This window comes from Saccopteryx bilineata, chromosome 6 (assembly GCF_036850765.1).
Source record: "Saccopteryx bilineata isolate mSacBil1 chromosome 6, mSacBil1_pri_phased_curated, whole genome shotgun sequence".
In the NCBI taxonomy this organism is placed as follows: domain Eukaryota; kingdom Metazoa; phylum Chordata; class Mammalia; order Chiroptera; family Emballonuridae; genus Saccopteryx; species Saccopteryx bilineata.
Window position 1 is genome coordinate 158,023,439 of NC_089495.1, and position 17,623 is coordinate 158,041,061.

Here is a 17,623-nt window from a genome sequence, read left to right on the forward strand (position 1 = left end):
TGCTCTATGGAAACTGTATACCCCAGGGTAGCTGTGAAAACATATCAGTGATGTCCGTTATGATTATAGCATGGTGGTTAGGACCCTAGTCTGGAATTAGACAGCCCTGACTCTGCCTTTGCTTCCCGTCTGTTTAAGTTTGAAGATGTTTTTAATCCTTAGTTTCCTTATGTCAAATGTGCGTGACAAATAAATCTCACAGGATTGTTGTGAGCTCACAAATGCATACAAAGTCCATGGCAGTAAATACTTAGTAAACAGTGGCTGACACTTTCATCATCGTCTTGTAAATTACGAATGGCTGGGTGTTATTATTGCATGTTTTCATAACTCAGAAGTTATGACACAAGCTTCAGTTAACCCTAATCCTTACAACGGATATTTATTATCTACTTTCTATGAGTAAAAGATTATGTTAAACAATCTCCAGCATTTAAAGATGAATAGGATGCGATTTTCCCCTACAGGAGCTTATTATCTATTAAGAAACCCACAAAACAATGTTATCAAATGGCTAAATGGAATAAGTGATGCGAGGGAGGTACTACATCCAATGGGGAGAGGGAAAAATGGGATGTTGAATGGCTCAGAGAGTTGGGGAAGGCTTCATTAAGTAATGGGCATCTGAACCGCACACGGAAGGATGCCAGTATTTCTGTAGACAGAGAAAGGAGGTGTAGGAATTTGTGATGGTCTTTGAGTTAAGAGCATATTTAAGGAAAAATGGTGTGTGTTATTTAACTTTGAGATCTTCTTAAATGCACAGTTGGAGACTGGGGGTGGCCTCAAATGTGATGGGTTACAAGTTTAAATTTTATTTCATGGCAAGTGAAAGATGTTGAGCAGCATGGTGTTAGATGATCAGGTCACATTTGAGGGAAGATTGGGTAGAACAGTGCATGGGATAGGCTGGAGATGGTACAGGTCTTCAGGGAGTGAGGCGAAGGAAGAGATGACTGCATTTGTCTAGACTAAATTAGGATATACGCAGGGTACATATAAAAGTCATTTCAATGGTTGAAGCATGAAGGTAGATGAAATGTGGAAGGCCAGAAAGATGGAGAAACTGGAGAATAATTTGTTTCTGGGAGTCTGGGAAAAGGGTGATATTGTTAACACAGAAAGGGAAGGATGGAAGAGAAAGGGGTCTAAGGGACACAGGGAAACGACCAGTCCCACTTTGTACCTGTAGACGGGCCGTGGGGAGCCTGTGGGCCAGCCTGGTGGAGATACTCAGCACACAGCTGGAGAAGTCTAGTAGGGTGGTGTCGCTCCCTCCCTGTGGGATCTAGTTTGTGACTAAGTCCACATAGGCTAGCTCTTCCTCATACTTCTTGTATTCAGTATTACTTTTTGCACTACGCTCTTTAACATCCCATTAGGAGGTCTGCCCAATGGTGCAGCTAGAGAAATAACAATCCTGACCAGTATGTGTGTGTTTATGTTTATAATTAAGTTTATCAGAACACATACAATCCTTCACTCATCTGACCTCCCAACTGTAAAATGTGCTTAATAATAACCAGGTCATCTACCTCCCAGGATGGTCATATGTCCAAAGTAGAATGTTGCTACAACCACAACGTGCTATGCAAATAAAACAAACCACTCTCATACCCATCATTAGAAGTCCCTCACAGATGTCTTTCATCCGATTTTTAAACCCATTCCTCTACTGCTTCCTATAAAATAGGAAATCACGAAAAGAGAGCTCTTTTTTTTGGTCATTAGTCTATAAATCATAGATTTATTTCTTCTGCAGTGACAATTAAAAAACAAAGAGATAGAAAGCCCAACTGCATAAACACATCCCTTTCTATTTTAAACTCCAAGCACATCACTCAAACCGCAAAACCCCAAATCAAATATAGCTCCTTCTGCGCGCAGGCCCGGCCCTCCCTCGGGCTCTCCCAGAGGTAACCTGCTGGGAAGTGTCTGGGCGCCGGCCCAGGCTCCTTTCTGCGGCTCTTTCCTCTCCCCGCCCCCCGCCTTCCCTTCAGCGCACCTGTTTGCCGAGACCCTTCCTCTTGGTCGGGCACCTCGATTCAGTCTCGACCACCTGTTAAGGATGACGCAGATGTAGCCCTACGCACATCCTTGCCTTGTTGCTGTCTTTAGGGTCCCACACCGTGTTGATTCACCCCACAGGACGTTATTTTTAGCCTTTATCTCTCAGCGGTTTTGTTTTCTTTCCGCCACCTTTTGACCCGAGAGCTGGGAATAAAGTCCGCCTTCCTTAAGGACGAGCAAGTTGTCAGCTGTGTCTTTCCTGTGCACATGTCCTGGAGGGGAAGCCGCCAACAGTTTCAGGGCCCCCTCTTCTCGCCCTTGTACACCCAGCAGCCCGCACCGCGGCCGCCTGCTACCGGCAGCTGGCCTTGCAAAGGGTCTTCAAGATGCTCAGGGGGAAGAAATAAAAGCAAACCGTCCTTTTCCTCTCCTTCTGATCCTCGTGGCTGACCTCTGACCTCTGGGCAAATTGGAGTAGCCTAATTCTTTTGTTGAAGTAATTAAAAGCAATGCACTTGTTTCTATAGACAAAAGTGAAGTGTTTACCAGAGGGGGTGGGGTGGGGGAGCAGAAAGAGAGCCAATCACTGTGACAGTGATTTGACTGTGGGTGATGGGCACACAATGCAATCAACAGAGCAAATGCTGTAGAGATGTTCACCTGAAACTTATGTGCTCTTAATCACCCCATTAAATTTAATTTCTAAAGAAACAAACAAAATGATAAAAATTAAAAAGGAATGCACAAGCAACGAGAGAAATGACTGCTTTTGGAAAGAGATCCTGTGAAGCTATTGCTTCATTGGATGGGGGATCTGGTTGTTTTTATGGAATAAGGTACGTACGGGAAGGTGCTTTGTAAGTTGTAAAGTGTAAGGTCTATCAAAGGGCTTGAAAACTATGGTTTGTTAGCCCTGGTTTTGAAGTGACTATATGTGCCTGGGTCATTCAAATGCAATAGAAAGATAAACATGAAATTGAAGAATGTGGGAGCACCTGGCATCCTCTCTGATACTGGAATCCATTGTAGGACTATTATAATTCAAGCAGTTGCTTTTTGATGAACTTTATTTTTTAGAGGGGCTCTTATCAATGACTGCAACTAATTATTTTTTTTGTATCCTTCTATGAGTGAACTTTTCTCTCATTAGCCTTCAGATTAAATTCTGAGTGTGAAATTACGGACTCAAAAGGTGTTCACAAGTTTTGATACCCATTTTCAGACCCTCTGTAGAAGACTGTACCCACTTACAACTTCTCAGAAACTCTATGAAGATTTCCATTTCCTCAGCTTATGCGGACAGGGAGTTTTACTTGTCTTTTAAACCTTTGTTACTCTGACCATCTTTGTCATTGGGTAGTCTCAAGAGCTTTACATATACTTATTGCTATTTTTATTTTGTCTTTAAGGAGTGGATGTTTTTATCTTCTTCCGTCTTTTCTCCTATGAGGTTCTCTTTCACTAATCGATGCATAAGGATAATTTTTATTGGATATGAATTTTTTTCTCTTATACATGCAAATATCATTCCAGTTTGTTATTTGTATTTCAACTTTATGATAATCTTTTTGTCACTGCACATATTTTTTTCTTTTTTTTCAAAGTAGCTGCACCATCGGCCTTTGATGCCTTTTTGTTTCTCAGATGGCTTTTCCTGTCGCTGAATGGAAAGCTTGCTTCTAGACAGGTTGTGGAACTCGATAGAACAAGATCAGTAGTCCTCTCTGTTTCATATTGGCTGAGATACACAGAGCTGTCACTTGCTCAGGTTTGTCAATGGGAATGGTAATACCTATTTCATGGCATCATTCAGTGGGACAGAGTGGGCTTAGGAGTCCAAGGATCAGCAGTGGGATGGCCAAGAAGGAAGGAAAGGGTGTTAGCTTTCTTCCTCGCTTTCGTCTGCTAAATGAACTAGACACAGAGTTGGTTTAGTTCCTCTAAAGAGGAGAAGGACTGGGCAAGGTCTCTTTCACAGGTCTTGCTTCTAATTAATAAGTGCCCCATGGAGAAGTGACTCTCGGGATATAATATAGGTATCAAGGAATTGCCAATCTATTCTCTGCTTTAAAATCTTTTCATTTCTCCTGAAAAATCAATAGGGCATTCCATACCTGTGTCTTCATCAAATTATAAACTTTTGAAAGAATAATTAATCGTATGGCAAAATAAAACTATCCTCCTCAAATGAAAACAAATAACTGACTATATCATGTGAAGGTTTCAGGTGAAACAGAGAGAAAGGAGAAATTGCTGAAATCTAAGATTCTTGGGAAAGGGGCTTTCACTGGCACTCCCTGTGGAAGAAGCCTCTGGGAATTTTTTTGCCAGTTTATCACTTCCAAGGTTACTTTCTGTTAATGAAAACTAAGCTTATTCTTAAAACAGACAAGATGGAGAGTCCGTGGCATTCGTCCTAGTAAGGACTTTTTTCCCAATTAATCTATTTTTATTTTTGAGTCATGCCTTTCCATCATTTTTGCATCTTTTGGTAAACATTCTCAGGATTTCACTCTTATGGTTGCCATTATATATAGTGAACAATATGTTTGGGAATCACTCTATAATTCTAGTGTTTACCTAAACTAACCAGCTCAGCACAATAGAGTATTGCTGGGGACTTTCAAACAAAGGAGAGAAAATGATCACATCTTCATGTCCTCATTGGTCGCTTTCTGATGCAATATATCATTTAAAATAGACTTTTAATGTCATTCATTTTTGAGTCCTGATGATCTTCTCAGTGACCTCGGCATGTATGAACAACACGGGCCAAGGAAGTGTTTTTTTCCGGCTTTCAGACGTCAGATTACTTCCTTTCACACCTCAGAATGTCAGAAATTTATCGACTTCTTTCTCTTCTGAGATTTTTTTTTGCAGTATTATTACGGTGACAGTGGTATTCTGCTTGCTTATTGCTGTGTAGTTTTCCAAACTCAGTTACAATAGAAATAAAAAGCCACCCCCTCCCCACTCCTTCCACCACAGATCACATCAATAAGAACAACAAAATTAACTCTTGCGATCATTTCTGTCACAAGAAATTCTACATGAACCTTCATAAAGGCTAGAGATTTAATTACAAAGTATACTGTGACATTTGTAGGGTTTGCCTTAGGCTAAGAACAGGGAGTTAAATTCCCTAAAAATTTGGTTTAATCACAGTATCATGGAGTAACCTTGGTATATTTCATGATGTATTATTGATTTCATTCCATTACCTACTAAATAGCAATCTTGCTAGAAGGTTATGGCTTTTTACTAAACAGAAGTCTTAGGCGTGGTGGCAGAGATAGTTTAGTACTCAGGGAATATCGGTGCTCCCTACCTCTGTTTCCCAACTTCACTTGCATTTCAGTTGGAGCCACTGACCAATCTTAGCAACGGGATGTCAGTGGAAAGGATTTATGCTACTTTTGCATCTTTCGCATTTTTTGCCAAAAAAAAAAGGTTCTTTCATGAACCTTTTTTCTGTAGAGATCTCCCATTCTGTAGAGATCTTGGAAGCTGACTGGTGGCACAGCCTGATGGAGGTTACCTAACAAGAAATTTTCTAGAGAGAGTTCTGCATTGGACTTCTGAGCAAGACATGAATCTTTGCTGTGTCCAGTCACCCATACTTTGGACTTTCCTCATTACCTCACCATAGAGTAAGTTAACCTATTAGACATTTTCCAAATTTGTTTAATCTTAGAACAATTATTCACATTTTTACTTGAATGTTCCAAACATTGCCTGGAAACTACCCTATAGGTAAGGATTTTATTTTCATGAACTAATGATTCTTTTTCTAGTAATTTAGACATATATCTGAAGAAGCTTTGGTTGCGGTGTTTGGAAACTCTTGGCAAAGTATTCCCATGATTTTGAAATGGTCTGACAACTCCCACAAGGTGAGAGCTGCAAAGGAGAACATGGAGGAGCAGTTTACCATGAGAGTCGTGCATTTTGTGCACAATACAGGGTAGGAGGAACAGTGATGAATACTGTGATGGAATATTGTGATGACCTGTAGAAAGTGATTATCAGGCTAGTTCCATCTGGTCCTTGGAAGTGAGCCTTGGAGGAAATTGTGTCCTGATGATCTGCCCAGGTATTATTTTTATGTCTTGCTCCTTAGTGAATTACTCATTCATCTGCTTACCAAACATTAACTGAATTGTATGCCTGTAGTAGTGCCAATGGCGGGTTATAGTCCAAGTCAGTGTCCTGTTCCATGGATAATTGTTTTCCTTTTCTTTTTAACTGTTTAGTTGAAAATTATTTCAAACTTAGAGAAAATGTGCAAAAATAGTACCGAGTTCCCATATACCCTTCACCATGTTCCCCAAATAGTAAAAATGTACATTTATTACTCTTCTCTCTTTTTTTTTAACTTTTCGGAAATAAGTTACAAGCCAACCCATGATGTCTTTATTCTGAAATGGACTAGTGTATGTTTCCTAAAAATAAGGAATCTTTTTCAAACTTTAGTGAAATCATCAAAATCAGGAAATTAACATAGGTTTGTTACCATATGTCGGTGGAAGGTGTGTAAATAAAGTTTTATTGAAACACAGCCACACTCATTTGTTTGTGGATTATCTGTGGTTATTTTCTTACTAGTATGGTAGAATTAAACAGTTTTATAGTTGTGTCAGAGACCATATGGCCTGTAGAGTCAGAGATATTTATTCTCTGACCTTCTGGAGAAAAATAATTTTGACCCTTGATCTAATTAATAGATCTTACCAAACCTCATCATTTATCCACAATATCTTTTATGGCAAAACAAAACAAAACAACCCCCCCCCCCAAAAAAACACTCAAGGATTCTAGGATAGTATTCTATCCATAATCATGGTATATTAAGTTTTTATGTGTCTTTATTCTCCTTCAGTATAAAACAATTCTTCGGTCTTTCTTTATTGTTCATGACTTTGACATTTTTGACAAATATAAGCCATTTATTTTATAAACTGTACCTCAACTTAGGTTTGCCTAAAGTTTCCTGATTAGATTCATGTTATACATTTTTGGCATAATACTCCAGATATGATGTTATGGCTTAGTGCAATGTAACAAAATGTTGTCCATTTTTCCTGCTACTGGTGATGTTAATTTTGATCCTTGGTTAAGGTGATGTCTTTCAGATTTTCTCCATTGTAAAATTTATGTTTCCCTTTGTTGAATAAGTATTTTGTAGGGTGATACTTTAAAGCCATATAAGTATCCTTTTTTTTTTCCTTATCAAGCTTTCACCCAGTGATTTTAGCATCAACTGATAATTCATCTCTATAGCAGTTATTTTTATGGTGGTTGCCAGAAGTCAATTTTAAAATTCTTTTCTTCTTCTACATTAATTTGTTTGAATTTTACTGGTAAAAACAACTTTTCCTTATCTCTTTCCATCCATCTACCCACCCACCTATCCACCCATATCTATTCATCATCCATGCATCATCCATCCATCATCCAACCATCATCCATCCATCATTTATCATCTATCCATCATCCATCCATCAGTATGGATCCTTGGATATTTAATTTTATTTTGTGGTTTATAATATTTTATTAACAGTGTTTATTTTGATGCTCAAAATGTTTCAGGACTTTTATTTTAAACAATGATTCATTAGGGAACAACTTGAAATACTAGTCGGAAAGCACTTGTTTGTATAGCCATTGCTTAGCATAGTGCCTGGAAATAGTTGGTACTCAATAAATGTTTATTGAATGCAGTTCCTAACTCAAAGGCATAAGTCACTATATATGGATTGTTAGTCATTGTGTTAGGCTTGGGGAAGATGTAGTTTGGAGTAGTACTTCAGTACTCTAGTCAGCTTGAATAGAAAACCATGACATTGTTTTTTTTCTCTTTTTTTGTTTAAGGGTAGTGAGGCTCCATTATTTTTTATTATTTTTCAGTTACTTTGGAGACTCTAAAATATCCTTCTAGGAAACGTTTTTCCCTTGACACATTCTAGTTTTAACTCAGTGGGAAAAGTTCTGAATTCCCTCGTGGTCTAGAAATGACTTAGTTTTATCTTAGTACTGGAAAGTGATTACCCCGGGGATTTAGGAAAGGTCTTTACGTGAATCTAGAAAAACGGATTCAAAGTAAAAACATTTCTATGTATTGCTAAGTCTCTATTTTCTGAAGTCTATAAAAGCTAATCACAAGAACCATTCTAGGAAATCATATGCCCTGATACAACACCACCCCTCTTCCGCTTCATTTTCTTTCCTCTTTTGCCAACGAGGGAAAAATTACCAATCACACTCTGAAAGTTGCCGTGTGGTTACCATTTGTGATTTGTCCTTGACATCAGTGAATGGGTTGAGGTGGAAGGGGCCTGTTTGGGAATTACAGGACTGTTGCTTGAGGCTGTCTGTGCCTGGAAGGAAGCTGTGAGTAGTGGAGAGGAAATAGCTGAGGCCAGCTTAGAGGAAGTATACTGGGCGATATTTTTCCTCTTCCCAAGTCAAGTCTTTGCTTTTACCATTAATAACTTGATAACACAGAGGATAAAACCCTAGTAATCCTTTTCCTTAAACAAGTGGCTTCCACAGGCATGATGCTCATTTCTTGGCAGTTGTTGAAGTGTCTGGGCTTTAGTGGGTCTTCCAGGTGGTCAGTTTGTGTGCCTCTGTGTGCCCCTGTCTACCTGTTACCCTCCCCAGTCTGGGACGTAGAATTGGGCAGAAGTTGATCTTCCCTTTGGTTCTAAGGCTCAGCAGAGCAGAACCAGTAAGGTTAGATGCATAATTAAATGATCTTTCTTTTGGATTCATTCATCAATTGTCACAGGGAGCAAAATTGGTCCACTGTGTCTCAATTTGGGGAGATTAATTATTCGAGGAGGTAACAACACATCTTTGCTTGGAAAAAGAGTTCCAAAAGGTACTTAAACTCTGGAGAGCTAAATTTATGTTCCTTTTGGGAGCACCATGACCATCAGCTATGTGTGAAGCAATCTAGAAGACACTGTAATGAGCGCCATGCGTTCATTGCTTTTACCTGCATGTGTTGTTGCAGGCAAAGGCATTGTGCTTTACCTGGTGTCGATAGCGTCTGACTGTTGGAATGCCATTTAGTATCTCAACTGTCCAGCCCCTGCCAGCTTTTTGGGTTTGTTTTTCTCCTTCTGAACTCTCCTTCAGCAAGAACCCTGTCTCCCTCGTGTGTCCTGTGGCACATCACCTTGGAAGCTGCAGTCCTGGTGGGAGATAACCTTTGACAGTCTCTCTCCTATTCTTTAGTGGCCAGAGTCACACAGGGGCAGCAGGAAGCGGCTTCAGCAGGCCGAGCCCTGCGGAGAAGACGATAACAGCAGGAGAAGCACCTGGAAGCAGCAGCCCTTCGTCCAGGAAGAAAACAGGATCTAAAATATAAACGACATCCTCACAACACCAGTGAGCGCACGGCTCACACCCGCCTTCGACTCTATTCTTCCGAGGCTCTCATGAGAACCTCTATTGAAACAGGAAGGTGGTCATGAGATGAAGCAAAGTGTCATGATATCCGGTAGACATCATAAAAAGTTTTATTGTTGCTCTTTTATTTTTAAGCCCAGGAATATGAGCTGCTCTGCCGTCTCTACAATGTCTAACTTGTTTTGAGATGAATAAAAGTTTCAATACCTCAGGACTGACGCTGTTTTAAAGACAATGATATTAATTGGAACAGAACAAAAAGAAGGAAGGATTTTGATGATCTTCCCAAAAGTATCTCTTCTGAAGCAGATGTCATTGCTATTAAATACTATATTGACAGCAAATTATGACATTTATTAAGTGTTCACCATTTCAGGCATTGTGCAAGGTGCTTCTAGAGTGTGACCTCACTGAATACACGGAGAAGCTCATGCACAGAGAGGTGAGACTCTCCCTCCCAAGGTCGGGCAGTGACGAGCAGGACCAGAACCCAGGCCAGCGGGCTCCCCAGTAGCTCACTTGTGCCTCCTCTTCCTCCCCTGTCCACACTGTCCTTACTTTCCAATAGGCATTGTAGCACATCCATCCTTTTCTAATGAGGCCCTGTAATTGTTTAAGTGAAAATCCGTGATCACAATGCTAATTTTGTTTATTTACATCATCAATCTCTCTTTAATTGTACATTCAAAACACTGATGAGATTTCCTTCTCCAAGCTGTTTTCTTTGAGCAGGACAACAGGACCAAGGTGATCAGTCAAGGTTCTCCTGTGGTTGTTTAAGGGTCATACCTAAGATCCTTTTTTTTTTTTTTTTGGATATGGCCAAGAAAAATAACATCTCAACCTTAGAACTTCTCTATACTCTGGTTTGTTGCAAAGGAAAATGTGGGGCAGCTGTGTTCGATTTGCTCACTGGTACCGGCTGCATGCACTTTGCCTGATTGATTAGTATATGAGTGCATAGCAGCGCCACGTGTGTGTGGCCTAAATAAGGCTCTGGGTGCTTACGCTCGAGAGAGAGATGGGGGATTGTGAACGGTAGGTTGCCTTCCCACCACTATGAGGGGCCATTCTTGCTGTTTGTTTGCCAGAGAAGAGGTTTCCTTGCCTGTGTGTTTGTCTGCTATTGTGAGATTTTATTAAACAGAATGGCCCCAACCCTTTCTGGGTCCAGAAGTTTTCTATTGTCGGCCTGAATCCAGTGTGAACCTGCCCAGCCTCGGCCACCGGCATTACATCTGGCATAGTGGGCAGGATTCAGAGCAGATGGGTATAAGCTGCAGCCACCCTTGAAGGGTGGGGTAGAGGACTGGTCATTGTTATGGCTCCCCAAGCCTGTCCTTTTGGGGACTGTAGGCTGGCTGTTTTATACAGCCCTGTGAGAGGCTGCCCAAGGTTGAGAGCTCCAGAATGAGTGCAAACCCAGTGGCAGCAACGGCTTGAACTGGAGCTAGCACTGAAGAAGGAGGCTGAATGGGTTTGTGAGTTGCAGTTTGCCCTGGAAGTTGAACGTTGGCAGCAGCAGTTGTTGGAGGAACAACTGTGGGTTCAGCTTCAGCCCGAGAGCCAGCAGCCACAGGAGCTGAAGATGGAGCTGTGCTGGCGGAGTGGCTCTGAGTTGGAAGGAGCCGGTGTTTCCAGCTCCTCTTCTGAGGATGAGGAGGCTTGGGCTGAAGCTGCCATCTGCACACTCAGAGCTTGGCCAGAGGTTGTCCAGAAGGTAAAAATCCAGCAGCAAAGAATACCTACTGAGCCCCTGGTAGGCTTACTGCAATTGTGGGGCATAGGGGTGGATGGCATCATGTACTCTGGGGCAGAGATGGAGAGGTGGCCACTGTTGCCACGCACTCCTCCTTGGGGCAGTGTCTTCAGAGCTGCCATGATGGCAGGGATGACTCGGGAGGCCTAAGGCCCTATGTGAACCTAGGTGCTTGTAATGGACCTTTACCTTGGTGATTTGCACAGACAGCTGGGCTGTCTATCGTGGCTGACTCTTGGACTGCAATCAGAAAGGGGCACCAGCTCCCTTGTTGGATGGACACGCTGTCTTTGGACAGTATGAGAGACAGCTCCAATGGAGGCCCTCCTGCACCAGGAAGCTGCTCTCATCTAGTTGGTGAGATCCACCAAGGACACTTTGCAGGGGTCCCCAAACTTTTTACACAGGGGGCCAGTTCACTGTCCCTCAGACTGTTGGAGGGCCGCCACATACAGTGCTCCTCTCACTGACCACCAATGAAAGAGGTGCCCCTTCTGGAAGTGTGGCAGGGGGCCGGATAAATGGCCTGAGGGGGCTGCATGTGGCCCGCGGGCCGTAGTTTGGGGTTGCCTGCTAAGGTTTTCATGGACACAGCCCTGGAATATACAGGCCCTCCCACCTACCATGGAGTAGGAGGCTAAGGAAGGGCCTCTAGATTGCATGTTGGGCAGAGTGCTCAGGGAGACATTGTGAAGGACACCTTTGTAATTGTTGTGTAACTTTTGCTGTTGCTGTAGTCTCTGTTTGATGTCATGTAGATTATGAAGCGAGCAACCCTAAGGGATGAAATGTGTTAGACTTGCTCACTGGTACCAGCTGCAAGCACTTTCCCTGACTGGTACGTGAGTGTGTGGCAGCACTATGTGTGTGTGGCCTATATAAGACTATGGATGCTTGCACTCAAGAGAGATGGGGGACTATGGATGGCAGATTGTCTGCCCGCCACTGTGAGGGGTTATTCTTACTGTTTGTGTGCTGGAGAAGAAGTTTCCCCTGCCTGTGTGCCTGTCTGCCATTTTGAGACTTTACTAAACTGAATGGCCCCAACTCTTTCTGGCTCCACAGTTTTCAACCATCTGCCCGAATCCAATGTGGACTTGCCTGGTCTTGGCCACCAGCATTACAGAAACTAGGAAATGGACAAGTTGAGATGGTAAATGTCCAAATAAAATGTGTCAGCCTTGCCTTGGAATAGGCATAGTGGTCATGAGTTTTAGAAGAGCCCCCCCATAATGAAACCTCCCCACCCCCCGGTTCCTGTTCTTCAAAGCAGAGCCCTCCTTACAGCGCCAGCCATTGCTTTGCCTGGATTGCTACTGGCTTTCCTGAGAAGACGTGAGCTATCATGAGATGAGGGCTTTCCGAAGTGAGCTATCCTGAAAATACACCTGCCTGCCTGGCTTACTTAAAAAAGGTGCAGGTTTGGCTCATTTCACTATAAAGAAATGGTAGAAAATAGCTCAAGACTTTTCAGGCTCAAGGTAAGCCCAGTCTTGTCATAGTTATCTTTACATTATTCATTTCTTCATTCATGCAGTGATTATTTATTGAGCACATAGCCTTGTTCCGTGGCTAGATGCAACAGCAAACAAACACTGTCCTCTAGACTCTTCCACTCTAATGTGTCATTAAGAGCTCTCTGTGTTATAAATACTTAATGGTAGGTTCAAACAACAAATGATGCAAAATAGCAATCATAAACATGTCATTGCTTTGTTAAATTTTAACAGGCATTACTTAGTGGTGGGCCGAGCACTTTACATCTTTGAACTTCTTCAGCCTTACCGAAAAACCTTATGAAGGCTTTAACATGCACAAATGACTCATTTTATGATTCATTCAAATGCAATTATTATTCCTATTTTAAAAATGGAAAAGAGAGGCATAAAGACATTGACGGGCTTCCTGGACATCACCCAGATAAAAGTGTTGGAGCTGGGATTCAAACCGAGGGCCCCTGACTCCAAGGCCGCACTCAATGACAACGCTGAACCGAAAGGCAGACCTTAAAATTAGATCTGACCGGGTGAATAGGAGATTGTTTTGAAAGAAGACTGGCAGCTGTTGATCTAATCGCTCTGGATGTTAATACAATATGGTGAACCCCCACTGGTTTAATTTTATTTTCATCATCATCTTCAGATGACAATAGTATTTAGCCCTTATAATTATTTCCAGGTGCCAAGATAAGGCCTGGAGGAAGAATTTCCTTTCATAGTCGATCCCAGTGAATCATTTATCCTTCTTCCTATCCTCAGGAATTATTTTAAGTACCCACCTTCCAGAGAAGGCTGTGGGGATTGACATAGACAGCCAGTTATATTTTGTAAGGTTTCATTAACTCACCAGCTCTGACCTTCCCTAGAGCACATCACTAAATCAAGTCTGTTTACAAAAGGGTCCTTGAGATGTTTTTACACGGGGCTTGGGGTGGAGGGGGGGATGTATGACCATCCTTGCAAAGAGTTAAGGAGCCTTAGCTTCCTGCAGGAAATCTGTGACTGAATCCAGGACCTACATCGGAAACATTAAGTGTATCGTGGGAGAAAAGGAAAGCAAAGTGCTAAAGTTGTTACTCTGAACAGAGGATATTGGTGCATCCTGCGGAAAACTTCCTGTTTAGCCAGTCGGCTAGAAAACAAGATGAAAAACACTCCATTCAATGACTATTGTGGACACAGTATATTTCTAAACTTTCATTACATTGGGCAGGGCTTACTCACAGAGACCCGTGGTTTTCCAATGTGGACAGTTAGCCATTGAATCCCCCCCAGCCCCCCCCCCCCCATCTTCCTTGTTTTGGCGGCGACACCAAACCCTGTGTCATTTGTGTAGGCTACTCCTGGGCCTGCACTGCATCCTTGGCGGGACTTTCTCCTGGAATGAACTTCCTTTAGCTAGTATTAAACACTCTGTAGTTGGATTCTGAGAATGCAATTTAAGTATTTTGGTTCCAACCATCCTGCTTCCTCCTGGTGCAGCCTACAGGGCCCAGTAGTTGAGCAAGGAGCTAGAGACACGGATAGTATGAGGCTCTTTTTGTTTTTCACCCTCAAGCACTTTCAAACGGAAGAAGAAGACCACATTCAAGAAGAAAATTTAGAGTTCTAAATTCCACTAAAGTTTAAGCACTTTGAGAAAATTTCAGATATCTGGCCAAACACCCCAGATGGTGTTATGTTGTGTTGTGTGTTATATTATGTGTTACTTGTTATGTGTTAGATGTTATGTTGTGACAGGAAGTTATTATGAATAAAGAGCTTGGCTGTTTTCATCATTTATCTGATTAGACTGCTTTGTGCAAGATTTAGTAGAAGTGGTTAAAGTAGGAGAGAATGGAAAGCTAATATCTTTTAATTTGTATTGGCTCTCTGGATTTGCAAGTGCATTTGTGTAATTAGTGATTGTGCGTGGGCTGTGTAGCCATCTTCTCTCTAAGATTTTCTTTATCTTTGCTTCTCTTTCCTTTCCACCCTCCAAATTAGGATGGCCTCATAATCATTTACATTCTTGCTTATTTCTCTCTCTCATTATATTTTCTTTTCTAAAATTTACTGATTAAAATACATTAGCAACAGGCCCTGGTTTTTTGTACTTGCCCTGACTGGGAATCAAACCCAAGACTTTGGTATACTGAGACAATGGTCTATCCACTGAGCTATCCAGCCAGGGTAGCTTTATATATATGTATTTTTAGCTCTTAAGAATGCTGTGATGATTTATAATAATAGTAATAATAAAAATAACATTCCCAGTTGTTGAAGTCTTAAATATACTCTGTGCAGTCTTAAGTACTTGGAATAAATGTGCTGTTATCCTGGCTAATCAGTCCATTGCTGATTGTTCATTTTGATGACCTCATCACAGTGACCTTCTCTACCTACTTCTGATGGCTATACCTTTGGCCATGTTATCATTCAATGTCGTTCTGTCTTAGAAAATCAAGTTCCTCTCTCTGACACTCATCACTCACTCTCTGGCTGACTCCTACCTGAATGCTTGCTATGCTTGCTCATTGGTCTCACTGTGACCTCTAGTCCTTTGAACGTTTCCAATTTCTCTCAAGGAGCTCTCTCTGGTCTTTATTTCCCTTCCTACCTAGTGTAGATTCTACACGTCATTCCCCAGTACCCTGGATATATATGCTCTGGTTGCCTTTGTGTTGTTGCTTGACCTCAAGTCCACAGAACTGAGTTGTTAGCACATTTAAGGTCTATGTAAGGTTCCTGCATTCTTTAATGTCATTTATATTATTTAAATATTTTTCCTATCTTTGTTGTTCTCAGTTTAATCCACAGGTACCCACACTGTTATATTAGAGTATATCCTCCTAATCCAGCTTCTACTGATGTATTCTGACTTTTGAGTGTAACCAACTATTTATTAAACAGGGCTGTTGTTTTTTGCTGATCCCTCTCCTTGGACTACCTAGAGAGCTTTCTCTTTCACTTTCTTTATGTCTTCAGTCAACTCTTCAGCAAGTAGCTCATCTTAATTGAGGCCTCTCTGAACACCATATTTAAAACTGTAACCCCTCTCCGCCAACATTCTTATCCCCTTTTTATATAGTTAGGACTTATTGCCATCCAACATGCCAACTGTTGGTTATTGTTTGTCTTGGTTATTGTTTGCCCTCTTTCTGATGATCATAGAGAGTCTGCCTGTCTCTTTTATTGCTGTGTTTTCAATGCCTATCACAGTGCTTGGCACGTGGTAGGATCTCAGCAAATATTTACCGGATGCGTGCTTGAGTATTCCCCAGCAGTGGTTATCATTGGACTTTCTATGATGTATATAAGGTATATCTCATTGTTTTCTTTTGCAGCCTTCTGATCACTAACTTTGGAGGGTGTGCCTCTCTCCATATCCCTTTAACACGTGCGTATTTCTTATTCCAGGAAATGCCAGTTCAAATCTTGTGCCTGTTGAAGTTCATGGTATTTCATTGCTGATTTCTAAGGATTTCTCAACAAATCGAACTAGTCATTCCTTGTCAGTTTTAGACATTGCAAACTTTTCTAAATCCTTTGTGAACGCTAATCTTCCCTTAGCAAAAAGCTCTCATGCTGATGCAGCTATATCTATCTATGGCAAAAAGCAAATCAGATTATATAATTGTCCTGATGAAAAGCCTTTAATGACTCTTCAGCCCTTAAGACAAAGATAAAACTTCTTAACACGGTTTGTAAGATGCTCCGAAGTCTACCCTTACCTTATTTCTTACTACCCTCACTCCTGTTCTTTGCTTTCTGCCATACTGTGATCAGATTATTTATCTTCTAAATCAGGACATTTTTGAGATGAAGTGGAGACATTATTAATTATTATGTCCAAAGAGGTGATACAACTAGAGACTGTTTAGGTAATCTGGGACCGGTCACCCTAACCTACGGGACTTCTTTTTGTTTTCTTTGAACTTGACAATATTTCTGGGCCTGTGCTGATGTGTTTTCCTCTTGTCTTCATGACCTCCCACTCGGCTTTTCCCTGGATCACCTCCTCCCTCCCCCTTTAGGTCTCAGAACTACCCCCTTCGTTAGAGAGGTCTTTTTAGGATACAACTGTATACTGTTTAAAAGCTTTGTTTTTTCTCCTTCATAATAACTTTATTACAGTTTTATTACACTTCCTGCTTAGTGGCTAACTTTCCTGTCTGACCGTAAACTCCAGGAGGGCAGGACCAACTGTCTGCCTTGTTCACAGCTAAGCCCAGGCCTAAGAGAGTGACTGGCTCAGAGTTGGTGCTGCACTCGACACTTGTTGACTGATACAAGCCCATCTCCACAGCACCTCTTTGTGGTGGACATTACTCTCCTTAGTCTTCTAGATAAGGAAACCAACGTGAATAGAGGTTGTGCAAAATCACACATTATAAATAATAGGGCTAAAATAAAAAATGAATTTAAAGTCTATGCTCTTGACCTTGGTGCATCGCCCCTCCATGAGCGGATTTTCTTTGTTAGTGGTCTTTTATAAAAGATACCCTGGGTGCTCTTGCTGACTCCTTGCTGTTTGGACTATTAATCTAAACAATTGTACCAAGAAAACAATTTGAAAATATAATTAAAACCCCCAAAATATGTATATTCTTTGATCAAGTAACTCCTATGTAGGGATCTCTCTTAACAGGAATAAACAAAAGATGAAGAAAAAAATTTATGCATAAAGACAAGTGCTGCAAAATAATTTACATAAACAGGAATGAAATAGCCTGAAAGCTTAACAAGAATGGAATGGTTAATTGGAATATAATGGGTTCATGGATGAAATATATGTAACCACAGAGGTAATATTTTTAAAATATGTTTAATATTGTGGGAAAATACTTATAAACATATATTCCACTAACATCTGATAAACAATGAAATTCCAAGTATGCTGGAAGTATTGATGCATTATATATAGCTAATTCATACATTTATACCCAGACATATACCT